Below are 25240 nucleotides of genomic sequence, written 5' to 3'. Positions count from 1 at the left end.
GTTCAATAGTTCAACACATTTGAATGCTTATTACTCTGTCCCTAATCCTTGTTTATTCATGAAATTTGGAATAAACGATCCTTAAATCATCCTCTTTATTACAGTACAACTCTCCTAATCTAATGTTACTCCTAACACAAGTTACAAGCAAAAGTGTGTTTTATTCTCTCTAGTTCAATAGTTCAACACATTTGAATGCTTATTACTCTGTCCCTAATCCTTGTTTATTCATGAAATTTGGAATAAACGATCCTTAAATCATCCTCTTTATTACAGTACAAGTCTCCTAATCTAATGTTACTCCTAACACAAGTTACAAGCAAAAGTGTGTTTTATTCTCTCTAGTTCAATAGTTCAACACCTTTGAATACCTATTACTCTGTCCCTAGTTCATGTTTATTCATGAAATTTGGAATAAACGATCCTTAAATCATCCTCTTTATTACAGTACAACTCTCCTAATCTAATGTTACTCCTAACACAAGTTACAAGCAAAAGTGTGTTTTATTCTCTCTAGTTCAATAGTTCAACACCTTTGAATACCTATTACTCTGTCCCTAGTTCATGTTTATTCATGAAATTTGGAATAAACAATCCTTAAATCATCCTCTTTATTACAGTACAACTCTCCTAATCTAATGTTACTCCTAACACTAGTTACAAGCAAAAGTGTGTTTTATTCTCTCTAGTTCAATGGTTCAACACCTTTGAATGCTTATTACTTTGTCCCTAGTCTATTGGGATCAATTAAACAATAAATAATGAATAAACAAGTTTATTTATAATCTTATACAACTTTTCTTTACGATCTGGAGCAGTTGCTCTGCTCTTTTGTCTCCTGTGGTACCTCCATGTCTCCTCCACTCAAAGAGGTGCCTGCAAAAGAATGTTAGAAGTAAAAGTTGTATAAAAGGCTCCTTCCAATGCACGGATTTCAATGATTTTTATACTGAAACTTGAAGGAAAGTTTTGAGGACGTTTTGGTACAAGAATGAAGCAAGTCCGTTGATTAGAAGGGGAGATATTGCACCATATGTGACAATGAGAGTTGGAGTACAGTATTTTTACAAAATTGTGTATAAAATCGGTTCTACTGAACCGAATTCATTGATTCGTGTCTTGAAAGTTGCAGAACGTCCTTCTGAATCCTTCAAAGCAAAAATCAAGTAAATCCGTCCAGGAGAAGAGAAGTTATTGCACTTTACACAAAAACAGGGATCAACTAAAGTGTTTTTCATGAATTTCTTTATAAAATCAGTTCTACTGAACGGAATTCATTGATTCATGTCTTGAAAGTTGCAGAACGTTCTTCTGAAGCCTTCAAAGCAAAAATCAAGTAAATCCGTGCAGTAGAAGAGAAGTTATTGCACTTTACACAAAAATAGGGATCAACTAAAGTGTTTTTCATGAATTTCTCTATAAAATCAGTTCTACTGCACCGAATTTAATGATTCATGTCTTAAAAGTTGCAGAACGTCCTTCTGAAGCCTTCAAAGCAGAAATCAAGTAAATCCGTGCAGGAGAAGAGAAGTTATTGCACTTTGTACAAAATGGAGGGTCACTCGGAAGGTTTTTACAAATTTGCCCCTAAAGCCAGTTCTACTGATCTGATTTGGGTCATTTATGCCTTAAAAGTTGCAGAATCTGTCCTTTAAAGCCTTTAGGACCAAAATGAATGAATTCGTCAATCATAAAATACAATTTTTCACTAGTGGGTGTGGTAAGGGCTCGGGTGATGAGTGACTATGATGAAACATTCAAAAATTTTGCATTAAAGGCTAAAGGTGCCTAGGAACCTTTTTCCATTCATTTCATCGAGAAAATCCTCGAAATCAACCAATTTGGGGCCCAAATAGGCCCCCCATAGCCCCCCCCACCCCCAAAGTCCCATTAGATAATAAATATCGAGCAGAAAACAAACGAGTGCGCATGCACGGCGGCCATTTTGGTTCCCCATCGCCTCATTAGCTGTTGCGTGCGTCACTGGTCGAAAACGGAGAGGGGGAGAGAGAGAGCTCCCGGAAAAACGTCCGGGAAACCGGGAAAAGTGGGGATTAATTACGAAAAGTGCGTGAAAAGTGTCCTCGGAACTTCGAGCTTCATTTTGATGTAACTTTCATGGGCGTGCGCCGGTTTTTTCGAGGGTAAATCCCGAGGTAAGTTTTCGGTTCTTTGTTCCTTTGTTCGAAACTGGTTTTTTCACGAAAACTCGCGAAATCCGTGAGATGCATAAGAAAGAGCGTTTGAATCGCGTTCTATGAATCGAGGGCCTCATTTTGACGCATAATTCAACGGGGGGCATGAATTATTTTGGTGGATATTGACGTGAAAAGATTTTCGGTTTTAATGACGTCACCCATGACCCTCTCATTAAACGGGAAAATGGCCGCCGTCATTTGGGCCTTATCGATAATCGGTTTTATCGATAAAATCGATTTTTTTAGTGTTTTTTTAGTTATAGTGCCTTTATCAGTGTATATTTACTCGTTTTGGTGTTTTAGTGCTTTTGTGTATAGTGTATTTTACATATATTTAGTGTTTATGCAGGGCAGGACTGTGAACCCTAACTTTTCCTTCTGTGTTATTTATTTATTTATTTATTTATTATACTTTAATAAACAAATGCTACTGTGTGTCCTCAATAATCAAAGAATGCTTTGAATCCAGAAAAATCCAGTTTTCTTTCCCTATAATCGTGTTGTTTATAGGGGTTCAATAAAGTTGTTTGTGTTTTATTTTTACCTTCTTCCAGACTTGTTTTCAACTGTTTACTGGTAAGATTTCATTTGTTTTTTATTGTTTTTAATGTTTAAATCGGTTGGTAAGAAGAGAAGATATTGAACCACTTACCAAAATATGCTGTCAAGGATAGAATTTTAACCCATTGGTATACCAAAGTAGTTCTATGGTACCGATTTGAATGGTTTATGTCTTAAAAGTTGCAGAATGTTAATCCAAAGCCTTTAAGACCAAAATCATGAAAATCTGTTGGTAAAAAGAGAAGATATTGAACCTCTTACCAAAATATGGTGTTGAGGATAGAATTTTAACATATTGGTGCACCAAAGCAGTTCTATGGTACCGATTTGAATGATTTATGTCTTAAAAGTTGCAGAATTCTTTTTGGAACGTTTTAAGACCAAAACCAACAAAATTTGACGATTACAAGGGGAAATATTCAATTTTTTGCAAAAATTGGGTCTTGACTAAAGAATTTTTACAATTTTGCAGATAAAATTGGTTCCACTGAACCGATTTGAATGATTTATGTCTTAAAAGATTCAGAACGTTAATCCAAAGCTTTCAAGACCAAAATCATGAAAATCTGTTGGTAAGAAGAGAAGATATTGAACCTCTTACCAAAATATGGTGTCAAGTATAGAATTTTAACATATTGGTGCATTAAAGCAGTTCTATGGTACCGATTTGAATGATTTATGTCTTAAAAGTTGCAGAACGTTAATTCAAAGCTTTCAAGATCAAAATCATGAAAATCTGATGATTACAAGGGGAAATATTCAATTTTTTGCAAAAACTGGGTCTCGACTAAAGAATTTTTACAATTTTGCAGATAAAATTGGTTCCACTGAACCGATTTGAATGATTCATGTCTTAAAAGATGGAGAACGTTAATCCAAAGCCTTCAAGACCAAAATCATGAAAATCTATTGGTAAGAAGAGAAGATATTGAACCTCTTACCAAAATATGGTGTCAAGGATAGAATTTTAACATATTGGTGCACCAAAGCAGTTCTATGGTACCGATTTGGATGATTTATGTCTTAAAAGTTGCAGAACGTTAATCCAAAGCTTTCAAGACCAAAATCATGAAAATCTGATGGTAAGAAGAGAAGATATTGAACCACTTACCAAAATATGGTTTGGACTATAGGATTTTCACATATTGGTGCACCAAAGCAGTTCTATGGTACCGATTTGAATGGTTTATGTCTTAAAAGTTGCAGGACGTTAATCCAAAGCTTTTAAGACCAAAATCATGAAAATCTGATGGTAAGAAGAGAAGATATTGAACAACTTACCAAAATATGGTGTGAACTATAGGATTTTCACATATTGGTGCACCAAAGCAGTTCTATGGTACCGATTTGGATGATTCATGTCTTATAAGTTGCAGAACGTTAATCCAAAGCTTTTAAGATCAAAATCATGAAAATCTGTTGGTAAGAAGAGAAGATATTGAACCACTTACCAAAATATGGTGTCGAGGATAGAATTTTAACATATTGGTGCACCAAAGCAGTTCTATGGTACCGATTTGGATGATTTATGTCTTAAAAGTTGCAGAATTCTTTTTGGAACGTTTTAAGGGTAAAACCAACAAAATCTGATGATCACAAGGGGACATATTCAATTTTTTGCAAAAACTGGGTCTCGACTAAAGAATTTTTACAATTTTGCAGATAAAATTCGTTCCACTGAACCGATTTTAATGATTCATGTCTTAAAAGATTCAGAACGTTAATCCAAAGCTTTTAAGACCAAAATCATGAAAATCTGTTGGTAAAAAGAGAAGATATTGAACCTCTTGCCAAAATATGGTGTGGATTATAGGATTTTCACATATTGGTGCACTAAAGCAGTTCTATAGTACCGATTTGGATGATTTATGTCTTAAAAGATGCAGAACGTTAATCCAAAGCTTTCAAGATCAAAATCATGACAATTGGTTGGTAAGAAGAGAAGATATTGAACAACTTACCAAAATATAGTGTGAACTATAGGATTTTCACATATTGGTGCATCAAAGCAGTTCTATGGTACTGATTTGAACGATTCATGTCTTATAAGTTGCAGAATTCTTTTTGGAACATTTTAAGGGTAAAACCAAAAAAATCTGATGATTATAAGGGGAAATATTCAATTTTTTCAAAAACTGGGTCTTGACTAAAGAATTTTTACAATTTTGCAGATAAAATTGGTTCCACTGAACCGATTTGAATGATTCATGTTTTAAAAGATTCAGAATGTTAATCCAAAGCCTTCAAGACCAAAATCATGAAAATCTGTTGGTAAGAAGGGAAGATATTGAACCACTTACCAAAATATGGTGTCGAGTAAAGGATTTTAACATATTGGTGCACCAAAGCAGTTCTATAGTACCGATTTGAATAATTTATGTCTTAAAAGATGCAGAACGTTAATCCAAAGCTTTTAAGACCAAAATCATGAAAATTGGTTGGTAAGAAGAGAAGATATTGAACCTCTTACCAAAATATGGTGTCAAGTATAGAATTTTAACATATTGGTGCATTAAAGCAGTTCTATGGTACCGATTTGAATGATTTATGTCTTAAAAGTTGCAGAACGTTAATTCAAAGCTTTCAAGATCAAAATCATGAAAATCTGATGATTACAAGGGGAAATATTCAATTTTTTGCAAAAACTGGGTCTCGACTAAAGAATTTTTACAATTTTGCAGATAAAATTGGTTCCACTGAACCGATTTGAATGATTTATGTCTTAAAAGATTCAAAACGTTAATCCAAAGCTTTCAAGACCAAAATCATGAAAATCTGTTGGTAAGAAGAGAAGATATTGAACCACTTACCAAAATATGGTGTGGACTATAGGATTTTCACATATTGGTACATCAAAGCAGTTCTATGGTACTGATTTGAACGATTCATGTCTTATAAGTTGCAGAATTCTTTTTGGAACATTTTAAGGGTAAAACCAAAAAAATCTGATGATTATAAGGGGAAATATTCAATTTTTTGCAAAAACTGGGTCTCGACTAAAGAATTTTTACAATTTTGCAGATAAAATTGGTTCCACTGAACCGATTTGAATGATTCATGTTTTAAAAGATTCAGAATGTTAATCCAAAGCCTTTAAGACAAAAATCATGAAAATCTGTTGGTAAGAAGAGAAAATATTGAACCATTTACCAAAATATGGTGTTGAGAATAGAATTTTAACAAATTGGTGCACCAAAGCAGTTCTATGGTACCGATTTGGATGATTTATGTCTTAAAAGTTGCAGAACGTTAATTCAAAGCCTTTAAGACCAAAATCATGAAAATCGGTTGGTAAGAAGAGAAGATATTGAACCACTTACCAAAATATGGTTTCGAGTAAAGGATTTTAACATATTGGTGCATTAAAGCAGTTCTATGGTACCGATTTGGATAATTTATGTCTTAATAGATGCAGAACGTTAATCCAAAGCTTTCAAGACCAAAATCATGAAAATCTGTTGGTAAGAAGAGAAGATATTGAACCACTTACCAAAATATGGTGTGGACTATAGGATTTTCACATATTGGTGCACCAAAGCAGTTCTATGGTACCGATTTGGATGGTTTATGTCTTAAAAGATGCAGAACGTTGATCCAAAGCTTTCAAGACCAAAATCATGAAAATCTGTTGGTAAGAAGAGAAGATATTGAACCACTTACCAAAATATGGTGTGGACTATAGGATTTTCACATATTGGTGCACCAAAGCAGTTCTATGGTACCGATTTGGATGGTTTATGTCTTAAAAGATGCAGAACGTTGATCCAAAGCTTTCAAGACCAAAATCATGAAAATCTGTTGGTAAGAAGAGAAGATATTGAACCACTTACCAAAATATGGTGTGGACTATAGGATTTTCACATATTGGTGCACCAAAGCAGTTCTATGGTACCGATTTGGATGATTTATGTCTTAAAAGATTCAGAACGTTAATCCAAAGCTTTCAAGACCAAAATCAAGAAAATCTGATGAAAAGAACAGAAGTTATTCAATTTTGTATAAAAAGTTTTCACTCTTCAGAAATTGTTAATATATTTTAACCTCATATAAAACCCTTAATAAATGCATATAAACAAAAATATTCATTACTCAGCAAATTATGCATCGATATTTATTGATTTCATCGAAAGAATCAGCCAAATAGGCCTCCTGGGGGCCCCAATGTGGAAAAGTTTTCCCCCAGATCTGGGGAATATCCCTAGTAGGGCCTTAATAAGTTGATTCGGCAACGTCGCGGCACGTCAGGTGTCATTAAACAAGTGCACAATGCGCATGCTCTGAAATATCGATCGGCCATAAGGCCGACTAGGAACGATCCTTCCTTTGTTCGCTGTGTAGTTGGGGGGGGGACAATTTTCTGGGGACTTGCTCCCGGAAAAACGTCCAGGAAATCGGGAAAAGTGGGGATTCAATACTAAGAGTGTTTGAAAAGTGTTCTCTAAACCTTGAGCTTCGTTTTGATGTAATTTTTATGTGTGTGCACCGGTTTTTTCGAGGGTAAATCGTGAGGTAAGTTTTCGGTTCTTTGTTCCTTTGTTCGAAAACGGTCTTTTCGCGAAAACTCGAAAAATTCTTTGGATATATAAAGGAAAGTACTTGAATCGTGTTCTATGAATCGAGGGCCTCATTTTGGTGTATAATTCAATAGTGGGGCTGAAGTATTTTGGTGGAAATTGATGTGAAAAGATTTTTCTCTTTAATGACGTCATCGCAACGGCGCTGCCCTTCATGAGGCAAAATGGCCGCCACCATTTGGCCTTATGGAAAATCGATATATTGATTATTATTGTTTTTATTAATTGGTGTTATCGAGTGCGTTTACTCTTTTTTGGGGTTTTTTCGTGAAAATTAATAAATTCTTCCTTTAATTATCCAGTTTTCTCCCTCCTTTCCAGACATAACCTCACTCATGGCCCCTCTGATGAAAGTTATCGAGTCCAGAGGAGGGCGAACAGAAGTAAATGCCTCTCGGAGGTCACAGGTAAACAATATTCATTTGTTTATTTGCAATTTGTGCTTAATTACATTGACAATTGCCAGTGGTGCTTACCAATTAAATATTTTTGCATTTTTTTTTTTTGAAATTTGGCAACATTAACAAAATATAAATTTAAATACATTGTTGCAAGAAACCAACCCCCTGTAGATATTTGCGTATATTTTATATGGTTTTTAATGCTTTTATTTGTCATTATGTATATCTTCCCTTAGAAGTTATACAGGGTGCTCCATAGTACCTTTATCGGTGTATATTGCTTCGCTTTGGTATTAGTGCTAATTTTTGTGCTTTTTGTGTAGTGTTTGTTTGTTTATATATATCAATAATTGGTGTGATACCAATTGTTTCCAAGACCAAATTGTCAAACTTCATGTTAGTAACTATGTACAAAGTGCAACAGTTTCCATGGAAACTTTGAAGCTGTTTATGCATCGAAGCCATAGGAGCAACTTCTCGAAAGGCAGGACAGGACTGGGACATAATTTTGCCTTATTATATGATTTATTTATTTGTTTATATGTGTATTATAATTTATATTGTTATGTATCATACAATTAATAAGAGAATGCTTTGGATCCAGAAAAACTGAGTCTTATTTCCCTAATCGTATTGTTTAGGGGTTCAATAAAGTTGTTTGTTGTTTGCGTTTTGTTTTTACCCTCTTCGAGATTTTTTTACTCTGTTGTTAAGGAGTTTGAAGGTTTGTACATTTATTTATTGTTTATTGTGTTTTTTGTGTTGTTTTATTGTTGGTGGGGGAATATCTGTTTATAAGAAGTTAAGGAAATCATTTTTCAAGTTTTCCACTTTTGACACATTTTGTTCTGTAACTTTGAAATTTTCCAGCTTTTCCAAATTTTCATAGATACATTTCTTGTTCTAAATTAAAAACTCTTTCCCTAGAGATAATTTTCATGAAAATCGGTGGGAAATTAGAGGAGTTATAGCAAAAACACTTTCTTTCCAGAAAATTTTCCTTAATTTCCCATTAACTGGAAAACAATTGAAGTAACGAAAATTTTCATAGACACATTGTTTGTTCAGAATTAAAAATCCTTCCTTTTAAGACAACTTTCACGAAAATCTGTGGAAAATTGAGGAAATTATGACACTTTGTCTTATAGGCACATTTTGCCAAAATCTCCCTTTAACTTTGGAATTTTCCAGTTTTTCAGCTGCCAGAAGCATTTCCTCTAAAGCTTTTCAATGCAAAAACTAACCTACAAATTGAATGTTTAGCAGAAGGTGTCAAGTTGGATCTTTCTAATCACTCGAGTATGGTCAGGTCTCGGTAGGTTGGGTCTCGACACAAAATATTGAAAAACTTGGGATTTTATTGCATAAAGGGGTACTTACAGTGTGGTACATATTCATTAAGGGTTTTCCCACATTTCCCTTATTTACTCTTAATTACCATAAAAATCAGTGGGAAATTGTGAAAATTATTTCAAGTTTTACATGACACTTTCAATTTCTTGACATTTTGTTCAATTTTTCTTGTAACTCTGAAAGTTTCCGGTTTATCAAAATTTCCGTAAAGGCATTTTTTGTTCTAAATGAAAAGCCCTTTCCTTAGACGCAATTTTCATGAAAATCAGTGAAAAATTGGGGGAGTTACAGCAATTTTCACTCATACTTGTCAACGACTTTGGCAAATTTCCCAAATTTTTCTTTAACACAAAAACCATTAGGTTTATAGAAATTTTTGTAGAATTTGTTTGGAATTAAAATTCCTTTCTTATGACCCAATTTCCACGAAAATCGGTTGGTAAGAAGAGGAGATATTGAACCTCTTACCAAAATATGGTGTGGACTATAGGATTTTCACATATTGGTGCACCAAAGCAGTTCTATGGTACCGATTTGGATGGTTTATGTCTTAAAAGTTGCAGAACGTTAATCCAAAGCTTTTAAGGCCAAAATCAAGAAAATCTGATGATTACAAGGGGAAATATTTAATTTTTTGCAAAAACTGTGTCTCGACTAAAGAACTTTCACAATTTCCCAAATAGTCACTTCTACTGATTGAATTTCTATGATTTATGTCTTAAAAGTTTAAAAATTAACATTTTCCAGGTATCCAGAGCCATTTTTAAACTTGTCCAGGCATTTAGTGCCTTTTTTATAATAATTCTTCTCGTACCAGGGAGTTAAAGTAAAAATCAGCTTCTTCCAGGCATTTGAACGGGTTCTACTGAACCGATTTGAATGATTCAAGTATTAAAAGTTGTAGAATTCTTTTTGGAACATTTCAAGGGTAAAATCAAATAAATCCGATGATTAGAAGAGTATATATTCAACTTTTTACAAAGATTGGGTCTCGACTAAAGAATTTTCACAATTTTCCAAATAAATCCAGTTCCACTCATCGGATTTCGATCATTTATGCCTTAAAAGTTGCAGAATATTCCTTGGAACATTTTACTATTAAAATCGAGCAAATCTAATCATGGAATATTCCCTATTCTTAATTTTTCTTAAAAATGACCTTGGATAAAGAATGTTCCAATAAATGTCCAAATAAAGTCACTTCTACTGGTTCAATTTTTATGGTTTATGTCTTAAAAGTTGTAGAACGTCAATCCAAAGCCTTCAAGACCAAAAGCATGCAAATCTGTTGGTAAGAAGGGAAGATATTGAACCTCTTACCAAAATATGGTGTCGAGTAAAGGATTTTAACATATTGGTGCACCAAAGCAGTTCTATGGTACCGATTTGAATGGTTTATGTCTTAAAAGATGCAGAACGTTAATCCAAAGCTTTCAAGACCAAAATCATGAAAATCGGTTAATGAGAAGAGAAGATATTGAACAACTTACCAAAATATGGTGTCGAGAATAGAATTTTAACATATTGGTGCACCAAAGCAGTTCTGTGGTACCGATTTGAATGGTTTATGTCTTAAAAGATGCAGAACGTTGATCCAAAGCTTTCAAGACCAAAATCATGAAAATCGGTTGGTAAGAAGAGAAGATATTGAACCACTTACCAAAATATGGTGTGGACTATAGGATTTTCACATATTGGTGCATTAAAGCAGTTCTATGGTACCGATTTGAACGATTCATGTTTTATAAGTTGCAGAATTCTTTTTGGAACGTTTTAAGGTCAAAACCAACAAAATCTGACAATTACAAGGGGAAATATTCAATTTTTTGCAAAAACTGGGTCTCGACTAAAGAATTTTCACAATTTTCCAAATAAATCCAGTTCCACTCATCGGATTTCGATCATTTATGCCTTAAAAGTTGCAGAATATTCCTTGGAACATTTTACTATTAAAATCGAGCAAATCTAATCATGGAATATTCCCTATTCTTAATTTTTCTTAAAAATGACCTTGGATAAAGAATGTTCCAATAAATGTCCAAATAAAGTCACCTCTACTGGTTCAATTTCTATGGTTTATGTCTTAAAAGTTGCAGAACGTTAATCCAAAGCCTTCAAGACCAAAAGCATGCAAATCTGTTGGTAAGAAGGGAAGATATTGAACCACTTACCAAAATATGGTGTGGAGTATAGAATGTTAACATATTTCTCCACCAAAGCAATTCTATGGTACCGATTTGAATGATTCATGTCTTATAAGTTCCAGAATTCTTTTTGGAACATTTTAAGGGTAAAGCCAACAAAATCTGATGATTACAAGGGGAAATATTCAATTTTTTGCAAAAACTGTGTCTTTACTAAAGAATTTTTACAATTTTGCAGATAAAATTGGTTCCACTGAACCGATTTGAATGGTTCATGTCTTAAAAGATTCAGAACATTAATCCAAAGCTTTCAAGACCAAAATCATGAAAATCTGTTGGTAAGAAGAGAAGATATTGAACCTCTTACCAAAATATGGTGTCGAGGATAGAATTTTAACATATTGGTGCACCAAAGCAGTTCTATGGTACCCATTTGGATGATTTATGTCTTAAAAGATGCAGAACGTTAATCCAAAGCTTTTAATGCCAAAATCAAGAAAATCTGATGAAAAGAACAGAAGTTATTCAACTTTGTATAAAAAGTTTTCACTCTTCAGAAATTGTTAATATATTTTAATCTCATATAAAACCCTTAATAAATGCATATAAACAAAAACATTCATTACTCAGCAAATTATGCATCGATATTTATTGATTTCATCGAAAGAATCAGCCAAATAGGCCTCCTGGGGGCCCCAATATGCGACATACAAATGGGACCGTTTTCTGAGGTTATGTCATTATTGATGTCCTGGTGGAAAAATTTTCCCCCAGATCTGGGGAATATCCCTAGTAGGGCCTTAATAAGTTGATTCGGCAACGTCGCGGCACGTCAGGTGTCATTAAACAAGTGCACGATGCGCATGCTCTGAAATATCGATCGGCCATAAGGCCGACTAGGAACGATCCTTCCTTTGTTCGCTGTGTAGTTGGGGGGGGGGACAATTTTCTGGGGAGTCGCTCCCGGAAAAACGTCCAGGAAATCGGGAAAAGTGGGGATTCAATACTGAAATTATTTGAAAAGTGTTCTCTACACCTTGAGCTTCGTTTTGATGTAATTTTTATGTGTGTGCACCTGTTTTTTCGACCGTAAATCGTGAGGTAAGATTTCGGTTCTTTGTTCCTTTGTTCGAAAACGGTTTTTTCGCGAAAACTCGAAAAATTCTTTAGATACATAAAGGAAAGTACTCGAATCGTGTTCTATGAATCGAGGGCCTCATTTTGGTGTATAATTCAATAGTGGGGACGAATTATTTTGGTGGAAATTGATGTGAAAAGATTTTTCTCTTTAATGACGTCATCGCAACGGCGCTGCCCTTCATGAGGCAAAATGGCCGCCACCATTTGGCCTTATGGAAAATCGATATATTGATTGTTTTTATTAAATGGTGTTATCGAGTGTGTTTACTCTTTTTTGGGGTTTTTTCGTGAAAATTAATAAATCCTTCCTTTAATTATCCAGTTTTCTCCCTCCTTTCCAGACATAACCTCACTCAGGGCCCCTCTGATGGAAGTTATCGAGTCCAGAGGAGGGCGAGCAGAAGTAAATGCCTCTCGGAGGTCACAGGTAAACAATATTTATTTGTTTATTTGCAATTTGTGCTTAATTACATTGACAATTGCCAGTGGTGCTTAACAATTAAATATTTTTGCATTTTTTTTTTTTTGAAATTCGGCAACATTAACAAAATATAAATTTAAATACATTGTTGCAAGAAACCAACCCCCTGTAGATATTTGCGTATATTTTATATGGTTTTTAATGCTTTTATTTGTCATTATGTATATCTTCCCTTAGAAGTTATACAGGGTGCTCCATAGTACCTTTATCGGTGTATATTGCTTCGCTTTGGTATTAGTGCTAATTTTTGTGCTTTTTGTGTAGTGTTTGTTTGTTTATATATATCAATAATTGGTGTGATACCAATTGTTTCCAAGACCAAATTGTCAAACTTCATGTTAGTAACTATGTACAAAGTGCATAGTGATCCAGGAAAACAATTGCACCAGAGTTTCCATGGAAACTTTGAAGATGTTTATGCATCGAAGCCATAGGAGCAACTTCTCGAAAGGCAGGACAGGACTGGACCATAATTTTGCCATATTATATGATTTATTTATTTGTTTATATGTGTATTATAATTTATATTGTTATGTATCATACAATTAATAAGAGAATGCTTTGGATTCAGAAAAATTGAGTTTTCTTTCCCTAATCATGTTGTTTAGGGGTTAAATAAAGTTGTTTGTGTTTTGTTTTTACCCTCTTCGAGATTTTTTTACTCTGTTGTTAAGGAGTTTGAAGGTTTGTACATTTATTTATTGTTTATTGTGTTTTTTGTGTTGTTTTATTGTTGGTGGGGGAACATCTGTTTATAAGAAGTTAAGGAAATCATTTTTCAAGTTTTCCACTTTTGACACATTTTGTTCTGTAACTCTGAAATTTTCCAGCTTTTCCAGATTTTCATAGAAACATTTCTTGTTCTAAATTAAAAATCCTTTCCCTAGAGATAATTTTCATGAAAATCGGTGGGAAATTAGAGGAGTTATGGCAAAAACACTTTTTTCCGGAAAATTTCCCTTAATTTCCCATTAACTGGAAAACAATTGAAGTAACGAAAATTTTCATAGATACATTATTTGTTTGGAATTAAAAATCCTTTCCAGTGACCCAATTTCCACGAAAATCGGTTGGAAATTAGAGGAGTTATAGCAAAAACACTTTTTTCTGGAAAATTTTCTTTAATTTCCCATTAACTAAAAAACAATTGAAGTAACGAAAATTTCCATAGATACATTATTTGTTCAGAATTAAAAATCCTTTCTTTTCATCCAATTTTCATGAAAATCTGTGGAAAATTGAGGAAATTATGACACTTTGTCTTATAGGCACATTTTGCCAAAATCTCCCTTTAACTTTGGAATTTTCCAGTTTTTCAGCTGCCAGAAGCATTTCCTCTAAAGCTTTTCAATGCAAAAACTAACCTACAAATTGAATGTTTAGCAGAAGGTGTCAAGTTGGATCTTTCTAATCACTCGAGTATGGTCAGGTCTCGGTAGGTTGGGTCTCGACACAAAATATTGAAAAATTTGGGATTTTATTGCATAAAGGGGTACTTACAGTGTGGTACATATCCGTTAAGGGTTTTCCAACATTTTCCTTAATTACCATAAAAATCAGTGGGAAATTGTGGAAATTATTTCAGGTTTTACATGACATTTTTGTTTTTTTTTTGACACTTTGTTCAATTTTTCTTGTAACTCTGAAAGTTTCCGGTTTATCAAAATTTCCGTGAAGGCATTTTTTGTTCTAAATTAAAAGCCCTTCCCTCAGAGGCAATTTTCATGAAAATCAGTGAAAAATTGGGGGAGTTACAGCAATATTCACTCATACTTGTCAACGATTTTGGCAAATTTCCCAAATTTTTCTTTAACTCAAAAATCATTGGGTTTATAGAAATTTTTGTAGATACATTATTTGTTTGGAATTAAAAATCCTTTCTTATGACCCAATTTCCACGAAAATCGGTTGGTAAGAAGAGGAGTTATAGCAAAAACACTTTTTTTTGGAAAATTTTTCTTAATTTTCCATTAACTTGGAAACTATTGGAATAATGAAAATTTTTGTAGATACATTATTTGTTTAGAATTAAAAATCCTTCCTTATGATGCAACTTTCACGAAAATCGGTGAAAAATTGAGGGAGTTATCGCAGTTTTTGACTTCACTTGAAAAAAATCATCTTTTCCACTTAATACAAAAAGGGGCATACTCCTGAGGGTTTTTTATGGATTCACATTCTGTTGATTTGAATAATTTGTAACTGACAGAACATTCTTCTCAAGCTTTAAAGGCCAAAATCGAGAAAATCTTCCTCGTAGTATCAAAGACCCTCTTAACTAGAAGAGACCTTCACAAATTACCACATAAAGCCAGTTTTACTACTCCAATTTAAGTCATTTATGTCTTAAAAGTTGCAGAACATTCTTCCAAAGCTTTCAAGACCAAAATCAAGAAAATCTGATCATTAGAACAGAAGTTATTCCACTTTGTATCAAAACTGGTTTCGACTCGCAAGAGATTTTCACAAATATCCAGATAAAGTCGGTTCCACTCATCCGTTTTCGATCATTGATGCCTTCAAATTTCCAGAATTTTCCTCCAAAGCTTTCAATACCAGAATCATGGAAATCGAACGATCTGAACTGAAGTTATTTGATTTTTTTGGTGTATGGGTATGGTGGTGTCTCGGAAAGTTGGACCTGTCCATGTTTCTTGCTTCTTAGCTTGGAAACTATTGGACTAATGGAAATTTTCATAGATGGGTTGTTTGTTTGGAATTAAAAATCCTTGCTTGTGATGCAGTTTTCATGAAAATCCATGAAAAATTGGGGAAGTTATTGCATATTTTGACCAAGGCTCAGTTAATGACAGGCAGGTTTTTTCAAATTTCGTTTAGGTCAGAAACCGTTGGGTTTTTGAGTATTTTTGTAGATACATGATTTGTTCTAAATTAAAATCCCCATCTCTAGAAGTAAGTTTCATGAAAATCGGTGGGAAATTAAAGAAGTTATGGCAAAAAACACTTTGTCCCTGGAAAATTTTCCTTAATTTTCCCTTAACTCGGAAACTGTTGGATTAATCAAAATTTTTATAGATACATTTTTTGTTTAGAGTTAAAATTCCTTTCTTTAGAACCTATTTTCATCAAAATCGATGAAAAGTTAAGGAAATTATTAAAGTTTTCCACTTAAGACTCTTAATTTGGCACGCTTGCCAATTTTCCCCTATATCACTGAAATTTTCCGGTTTTTCAAATTTTTCATAGAGACATTTTTCATTTTAAATGAAAAATCCTTTCTTTAGAAGAATTTTTCATGAAAATCGATGGAAAATTAAGCGACTTAGGGCAAAAACACTTTGTCCCTGGAAAACTTCCCTTAATTTTCCCTTAACATGGAAAATATTGGGTTAATGAAAATTTTCATAGATATATTTTTTGTTTGGAATTAAAATTCCTTTCTTTGACCCAACTTTTATGAAAATCACTGGAAAATTCAGGAAATTATTTAAGGTTTCTCACTTGAACACTGTCACTAATTTGACACCCTCACTAAGGGATCCTCCTGAGGCATATTTATGAACAAAATAAGTTCTGTTGGTATGATTTATGACTTGTAACGTGCAGAATGTTTTTCCAAAGCTTTCAAGACCAAAATCAGGAAAATCTGGTGAAAAGAACAGAAGTTATTCCACTTTGTATGAAATAAAAATTTTCTCGGGAGGTTTTTGACACATTTATGTATAAACTCAGTTCTGCTCATCCAATTGTAATAATTTATGTCTTAAAAGTTGGAGAGTGCCCTTCCAAAGCTTTTAAGACCAAAACCAAGAAAATTTGATAAAAAGAACAGAAGTTATTCAACTTTGTATAAAATACAAATTTTCTCGATGAATTTTTACACATTTTCATATAGAAGCAGTTCTGCTCATCCAATTGTAATAATTTATGTCTTAAAAGTTGCAGAACATTCTTCTAAAGCTTTTAAGACCAAAACCAAGAAAATCTGTTAAAAAGAACAGAAGTTATTTCACTTTGTACAAAAAAACCATTTCCTCGGGAGGAGTTTTACACATTTATGTATAAAGTCAGTTTGACTCATCCGATTGTGACAGTTAATGTCTTAAAAGATGCAGAGTGTCCTTCCAAAGCTTTTAAGACCAAAATCAAGAAAATCTATTGAAAAGAACAAAAGTTACTCCACTTTGTATGAAATAAAAATTTTCTCGGTGGATTTTTACACATTTATCTATAAACTCAGTTCTGCTCATCCAATTTTAATAATTTATGTCTTAAAAGTTACAGAACACTCTTCCTCATTTTTCAGTAATAAATTTATGCCTTTAAAATGCCTTTTAAAGCCTCTTCGATAACTAAAATCAAAGAAATTAAACATGGGTGGGTCTCGGGTGACAAAAGTAACCTCAACCAAAACATTCAAAAATTTGACTTTCTCTTGCATAAAAGGCTTAAGTGTCATATATATTCTTAAAGGGGTCGAAACCAGCTTTAATTCCATATATAAATCCTTAGGGCTTATTCAACATTTTTGTGAGAAACTTTCACTTTTCAGAAAACGTATACTCACATATTTCAATCTCATATAAAACCCTTAATAAATGCAAATAAACAAAAATATTCATTACTCAGCAAATTATGCATCGATATTTATTGATTTCATCGAAAGAATCAGTCAAATAGGCCTCCTGGGGGCCCCAATATGCGACATACAAATGGGACCGTTTTTTGAGGTTATGTCATTATTGAATTCCTGGTGAAAAAATTTTCCCCCAGATCTGGGGAATATCCCTAGTAAGGCCTTAATAAGTTGATTTGGCAACGTCGCGGCACGTCAGGTGTCATTAAACAAGTGCACAATGCGCATGCTCTGAAATATCGATCGGCCATAAGGCCGACTAGGAACGATCCTTCCTTTGTTCGCTGTGTAGTTGGGGGGGGACAATTTTCTGGGGAGTTGCTCCCGGAAAAACGTCCAGGAAATCGGGAAAAGTGGGGATTCAATACTGAGAGTGTTTGAAAAGTGTTCTCTAGACCTTGAGCTTCGTTTTGATGTAATTTTTATGTGTGTGCACCTGTTTTTTCGAGGGTAAATCCCGAGGTAAGATTTTGGTTCTTTGTTCCTTTGTTCGAAAACGGTTTTTTCGCGAAAACTCGAAAAATTCTTTAGATACGTAAAGGAAAGTACTTGAATCGTGTTCTATGAATCGAGGGCCTCATTTTGGTGTATAATTCAATAGTGGGGACGAATTATTTTGGTGGAAATTGATGTGAAAAGATTTTTCTCTTTAATGACGTCATCGCAACGACGCCGCCGTTCGTTCATGGGGCAAAATGGCCGCCACCATTTGGCCTCATGGAAAATCGATGTATTGATTATTGTTGTTTTTATTAAATGGTGTTATCGAGTGTGTTTACTCTTTTTTGGTGGATTTGCTTATTTTCTTTTATTTTCTTATGGAAAACAAGAACTTTCCACTTTAACACTTTTTTTAATTTGACATATTTTCCAATTTTTCTCTTTAACTCCCAAATTTTCCACTTTTTCAAAAATTTCATAGATACACTTTTTGTTCCAAATTAAAATCTCCTCCCTTAGAGCCAATTTCCACGAAAATCGGTTGGAAATTAGGGAAATTACGGCAGTTTTTCTACTTAAGACACTCCCATTAGTTTGACACATTTTGTCCATTTACTCCCCAATTTTTCACTTTTTCAAAAATTTCATGGATACACTTTTTGTTCCAAATTAAAATCCCCTCCCTTAGGGCCAATTTTCATGAAAATCGGTTGGAAATTAGAGAAATTATGGCAGTTTTCCTACTTAAGACACTCTCATATTCAACTGTTTCTTCATCAATAATTCTCAATTTTTCAAACGCTTTCCTCCATTGTTTCAGACATAACCTCACACGAGGCCCCTCTGGAAGTTCCGAGTCCAGAGGTCAAACAGGGACAGAAGATATCATATAAGAAAAGGACAAAGAGATAATTAAAAGAGGTCAGTATAGCTACATCCTCTTTTATTTAATTGAGAACAACAACTAGCTTTTGTTTTTTTTCAACTTAACATTTCTTTCAATTGTTTCAGAAGGAATCTCAAGGCACACGTGATTCCTCTCGAGTCGTCCCTTTAAGCAGGATTGAAAACAAACGAAGACTGGAAATGCCCCTCGGAGGCCAGAGGTAACCAACATTCAATTTTCTATCTCTCTCTCTCATTCATTCATTTGTTTACTCGCTTTTTATTAACATTTTCATTGCTTATAACGGAAACAAGGTATTTATATAATAAATGCGGTGTTGCCACTGTTGCATGCTTTTAAAGTGTACAAAATTGTTGCATGGGATTTAGAAAAAGTAGAAGGGTGAAATTTGGCAACATATACATAGCGACACTCGTTTGTTTCGCGCATGCTTTTTGATTGTCGTGTAATGCTTACGTCCTCACCTACACATAACCTCAATGTTTGCACCGGATTATTTTTTGTGCGTTTTTAATACCATTGTCACCTGTAGTGTATATATTTCCATCTCGCTTGCACATACCAGAGAAAAAAAAAAACAATTGACACCATGGTACCAGAGAAAACCGTTAAATAATGTAGCAGTACCAGTAGAATAGATAGATGCTTGTATATAGATATATGTTTTCATCTCGCTTGCACCCAAGTAACTTTTAACAGAAACAATTGACAGAATCCAGTTTTTTCCCCCCCACCACCATAAGACAGACAGTAACTCAATAGCTATAGTGGGACGCCATTAACGCTTTCATTTGTTCATCCCCCCACACTCATCATCAAACAAACAAACAATTGAACGTTTCTCTTGCAAAATGGGGTTAGAAGGAGCACATTAGACCACTGACTGACTATAGAGACACCATGGTAACAGCTTCAGCTGTTTTCCTCAAGGATACTGTAGTAGACCGAGGGGAGGGAGGTTTCTTTTGTTTTTTTTTTTTTTTGAAGAAATCCAGAAGCCTGTGGTGACGACGTTCATTTGTTTCTCGAAGAAGCCAAGGGAGAGGGGGCAGCAGAGGAGCAGATGATCTTTGATGCATTTTTCTTTTGTTTGTTTTCCCTCACAAAAAATGTATTTTTATTTATATTTTTTTTATTATTATGTATTTTTCTTTTGATTAATTGATAATAAAGTCTGCGGCAGTTTTTAGTGTTTTTTTCCCCCCTAAACCAGTCGTTTAGGGTCAATAAAGTGAGTTGTATGTGTTTTATTTATTTTTTTACCCCCTTAGTGTTGTTTCACTTTTTACAGTCTTTTTTTTTAATAAAATTAAAGAAATATCCATATTCACTGTTTTGGGGTTTAAAGAGGCACCATTTTGGTGCAAAAATGAAGAAAATCGATTCATTAGGTCCGGAGATATTCAACTTTTAGTAAAAAAGGGTTTTCTTAAAGGTTCTTGATGAATAAACTCGGTTCTACTGAACCCATTTGAATGGTTCATGTCTTAAAAGTTGCAGAATTCTTTTTGGAACATTTTAAGACCAAAACCAATAAAATCTGATGATTACAAGGGGAAATATTCAATTTTCTGCAAAAACTGGGTCTAGACTAAAGAATTTTCACAATTTTTTAAATAAAATTGGTTCCACTGAACCGATTTGAATGGTTCATGCCTTAAAAGTTGCAAAATTCTTTTTGGAACGTTTTAAAGTCAAAACCAACAAAATCTGTTGATTACAAGGGGAAATATTCAATTTTTTGCAAAAACTGGGTCTCAACTAAAGAATTTTCACAATTTTTCAAATAAAACTGGTTCCACTGAACCGATTTGAATGGTTTATATCTTAAAAGTTGCAGAATTCTTTTTGGAACATTTTAAGGGTAAAACCAAGAAAATCTGACGATTACAAGGGGATAAATTCAATTTTTTGCAAAAACTGGGTCTAGACTAAAGAATTTTCACAATTTTTTAAATAAAATTGGTTCCACTGAACCGATTTGAATGGTTTATGTCTTAAAAGTTGCAGAATTCTTTTTGGAACATTTTAAGGGTAAAACCAACAAAATCTGATCATTACAAGGGGATAAATTCAATTTTTTGCAAAAACTGAATCTTGACTAAAGAATTTTCACAATTTTGCCAATAAAATTGGTTCTACTGAACCCATTTGAATGGTTCATGCCTTAAAAGTTGCAGAATTCTTTTTGGAACGTTTTAAGGGTAAAACCAACAAAATCTGACGATTACAAGGGGAAATATTCAATTTTTTGCAAAAACTGGGTCTCAACTAAAGAATTTTCACAATTTTGCCAATAAAATCGGTTCTACTGAACCGATTTCAATGATTTATGCCTTAAAAGTTGCAGAACAGTCTGGCAAACCATCCGATCAATAGAAGAAGGAATATTCTTTCCTCTTAACAATTCAAAAACCTTGTTTTCCGGAACTTTCACCAATTTTAACACCGAGTATTCCTCGCTCTTTTTAGGCGGCATGAGGGGGTAGCAGATCCGGTTGGCGTTATAGTCTCTTCCCCGGGGGCTTGTCTCTACGGGGGCAAAGTCCTCGGGACGTGGACAGAAGAAGGACCTGTGAAGTAGACGATAAGGCGGCGGAATATACCTTGAAAAGGTGAGGAATGTTTTTTTGCGAATATCTTAATTATTTCTTTATGCGGTTAAATGAAACTGTCACTCGAAGGAAGGGCTTCTTAGGGCGAACGTTTTGATATACGATACATTTTTCTGAGTCAAGTAGTTTCTGAGTTATCGCCACTTTTACCCACCGACCAGATTTGAGGTCCATTGACATTTTCCCTTATAACTCCTAAACTATTTAAGATATTTTCATAATTCTTTCGCCATATTATCGAGAACACTCTACAGATCGATTCTGTGTAAAAATATCGATTCTATATTAAAAAATGAATAAATTAGAGCAATATTGGCTCTTAAGGGTACTCGGTAAAGGCTTTTGAGGATTTCTCAGGCACGTTTTGAGGCACTTAAATGGGACTTTCACTCAAACGATCCGTGTTTAACGAGGAACATTTTGGTATATGATACACGTTTCTGAGCCCAACAGTTTCTGAGCTATCACCATTTTCGCCCACACACCCACCAGACTTAAGGTCTCTGGACTTTTCTTTTTTTTCATATATCAGCTCCTCCCCCTCCTTCCATTTACTCCCGGAGTTTCTTTTCCAAAATGGCCGATCTTCTTTTGTTTCCGCTTCAGGTCGATCTCTCTCTCTCGCTCTCATACGCATTAAATCGTCCTGCAAGGGTAGTACTTCTTACCGACCCTCTCCTGTTGAAACTGCTCCTTTTTTTCGTCTCTCGTCCTGGAAATTGAGCGTTTTTTTGAGGAAATTTTTGAGTTACTCAATCGAGGGTTTCCACTCAAAGAACGGGCGTTTTCTGAGGCACGTTTTGATATATGATACATTTTTCTGGGCCGAGTGGTTTCTGAGTTATCCCCACTTTTACCCACCCACTAAACTTGAGGTTTTTCATCCTTCTAGGACGTTTTCCCTTATAACTTCCCAACTATTTGAGATTTTTTAATAATTCTTTTGTCAGATGCTTAAGAACCCTTTGGAGATGGGTTCTGTGCAAAGATAGTGGTTCTGAGCAGAAAATTGGCTGGGTTAGGGTCAGTTTAGTGACTCGGGGTCCAAAATTTCGTTTTTTGAGGATAACTCCTGAATTTTTTGAGGTATTGAATTGAGGTTTTCACTCAAAGGAGCTGTGTTTAATGAGGAACATTTTGATGTATAATACTTTTTTCTGAGTCAAATAGTTTCTGAGTTATCGACACTTTTGTCTGTCCACTCGATTCAAGGTTTTTGAAAAGTTGCAGTGACACTTTTTTGAGTATATCTTGGGCATTTTTTGAGGTACTCAAATGAGGGTTACACTCAAAGGAACTGTGTTTAATGAGGAACATTTTGATATATGATACATTTTTCTGAGTCAAATAGTTTCTGAGTTATTGGCACTTTTACCCGCACACCTGATTTAAGGTTTATGGATATTTTCTGTCAGACATTTTTGAGGATATCTTGGGTAATTTTTGAGGTATTGAATTGAGGTTTTCAGTTAAAGGAGCAGTGTTTAATGGGGAACATTTTGATATATGATAAATTTTTCTGAGCCAAGCAGTTTCCGAGTTATCCCCACTTTTACCTGTTTCAGGGATTTTTTTTAAATTTTCTATTATCCTCGGACATTTTCCCTTGAAACTTCCGAACTCTTTGAGATGCTTGTATAATTTTTTTATCACATCCTTGGGGACTCTTTTGCCATAGATTCTGTGCAAAGAAAATGGTTCTGAGGCAGAAATTGACCAAGCTAGGACAACTTTGATGATTTGGGGTCACAAATTTCATTTTTTGAGGATTACTTGAGAAATTTTTAAGGTATTTAAGTGAGGTCTTCACTCAAAGGAGGCCAGATTTCTGAGGAACATTTTGATATATGATACATTTTTCTGAGCCAAATAGTTTCTGAGTTATTGACACTTTTACCCGCACACCTGATTTAGGGTCTATAAAAATTTTTTAGTAAGACTGTTTTGAAAATATCTCGGGTAATTTTTGAGGTATTGAATTGAGGTTTTCACTCAAAGGAGCTCCCTTTAATGGGGAACATTTTGATATATAATACATTTTTCTGAGTCAAATACTTTCTGAGTTATTCCAACTTTTACCCGCACACCTGATTTAGGGCAAATTGAAATTTTCAGTCAGACATTTTTGAGGATATCTTGGGTAATTTTTGAGGTATTGAATTGAGGTTTTCACTCAAAGGAGCAGTGTTTAATGGGGAACATTTTGATATATAATACTTTTTTCTGAGTCAAATACTTTCTGAGTTATTGGCACTTTTACCCGCCCCCCTGAAGTAGGGTTTATTGACATTTTCAGTCAGACTTTTTTGCAAATATCTCGGCTATTTTTTGAGGTATCGAATTGAGGTTTTCACTCAAAGGAGCAGCGTTTAATAAGGAACATTTTGATATATGATACATGTTTCTGAGCCAAGCACTTTCTGAGTTATCCCCACTTTTATCCCAAAATTTTTCACTACCCTCAAGACATTTTCCCTTATAACTTCCCAACCGTACAACATATTTTCGTTATTTCTTCATATTATTCAAGAGAACAGACATTACATTAAAATTTAATTAAAAAAAATGGCTATAACGCACTTACCTCTAGGGTAAGTCTCCTCCCCGTTATTTGTGGCCCACATCCTCTTCCATAGGCACATGTTTCAATACTGTTTCTTCTTGTCCAGCCCTAATAAGCCTCCTAAGTCTTCCAGGCACCCCATTGGGGACCCTCTAAGGCACCTTCTCTAAGCAATTACATACAATACAAATAATATGACAACTTCCGAGCCAAATATCTACGAAACCGTGCCACTTACACGAAAAACTCGTAGAATCGATTTTGTAGGGCTCCTTGAGATCTACAAAAAAGCCCCCTATGATTTTTTCGATTTATTCATCAGGAACCCCAAAAAAGACTTTCATTTTTCCTCTTCTTTTTGGGGGGGTGGTAGGTAATAATGCTCTCTCTCGCTTTCTCTCTCGAGAATTTTTTCTACTTATTCAACCCCCCTTTTCAGGTACTTACATATCAGGGGGGGGAAGGGGGGTATGTGCTTACATCCCTTAATAAGGGTTCATTGGGAAAAAAATCTAAAAACAAAAAACTATTGCACAACGTGTAAAGGGCGTGGCCATTTTATTGGAGGAGTGACGTATATAGGCAATAATTATGCCAATATGGCGTCTTTCTGATGTGTTTCACTCTGTCACATATAGATGGGGCCTACGTCGCCCCTAAGGTCAGAGAGAGATAATTTTTGACAGTTATTTATTTTTCTTAGAACAATTTGACTAAGGTGTTGTTTTATTTGTTTCAGGTATCTACTAGAGTACAGTCAAGTAAGCCGTTTGTTTCATACTAAGCATGAAAGTTTGAAAATCGCCAAATAATTCTGTCAAAGCCAGGCATTTGTTTGACTTTGACCTTGGGCGGTTCAAGGTCAGATCTTTTTGACCTTGAATTCTCTCTCTTTTAAGGATTTTCAAACTTATCTCTGAGTCGCTTTGACTTAGAAAGAGTTAGATGTAGACACACTGACACACTTGCCCTCCTTGTCGTTTTATATGACCCTGATAGCAGCCTCCCTTGGGACACCCTGTAAACGATGCCCTCCCCGTCACTTTCTCTTTCAGCTCGGGTCCCTTAAAACACTCACACACACCGGAAGTAAAACGTGAGAAAAATCCGGGTTGTTTTCTCGCGGTTCGCTTCCGTTTTATTGCATGACACATTTCCGTGCTCGGGGGTGCCAAAACCCTCCCCCGAGCATGCCGGGGGTGCCAAATCGTCCCCCGGGGGCGTCACCAAGAAGGTTTCTCCCTTTTTTTGGCCCTCTTCAGTCC

At 34.6% G+C, this 25240-nt stretch overlaps 2 long non-coding RNA genes across 4 annotated transcripts; one reads left to right on the top strand and one right to left on the bottom strand.

Annotated features, from left to right (window-relative positions):
• Nucleotides 1-759: 759 nt before the first annotated feature.
• Nucleotides 760-24561, bottom strand: LOC126747817 (uncharacterized). Its single transcript, XR_007664416.1, has 2 exons — nt 23997-24561; nt 760-876 (listed from the first exon to the last, which is right to left on the bottom strand). It is a non-coding gene; the product is annotated as an uncharacterized LOC126747817 (long non-coding RNA).
• LOC126747816 (uncharacterized) lies at nt 7055-19981 on the top strand. Of its 3 annotated transcripts, XR_007664414.1 has the most exons (6): nt 7055-7096; nt 12161-12332; nt 12713-12798; nt 18711-18811; nt 18902-18996; nt 19785-19981. It is a non-coding gene; the product is annotated as an uncharacterized LOC126747816 (long non-coding RNA). The 3 variants fall into 3 exon arrangements; XR_007664415.1 differs by lacking the exons at nt 7055-7096; nt 12161-12332; nt 12713-12798 and adding an exon at nt 17688-17911 and having other exon boundaries at nt 19659-19981; XR_007664413.1 differs by lacking the exons at nt 7055-7096; nt 12161-12332; nt 12713-12798 and adding an exon at nt 17700-17911.
• Nucleotides 24562-25240: the final 679 nt, after the last annotated feature.

This window comes from Anthonomus grandis, chromosome 20, assembly GCF_022605725.1.
Source record: "Anthonomus grandis grandis chromosome 20, icAntGran1.3, whole genome shotgun sequence".
NCBI lineage: Eukaryota > Metazoa > Arthropoda > Insecta > Coleoptera > Curculionidae > Anthonomus > Anthonomus grandis.
This window is presented reverse-complemented; position numbering and strand designations above follow the sequence as displayed.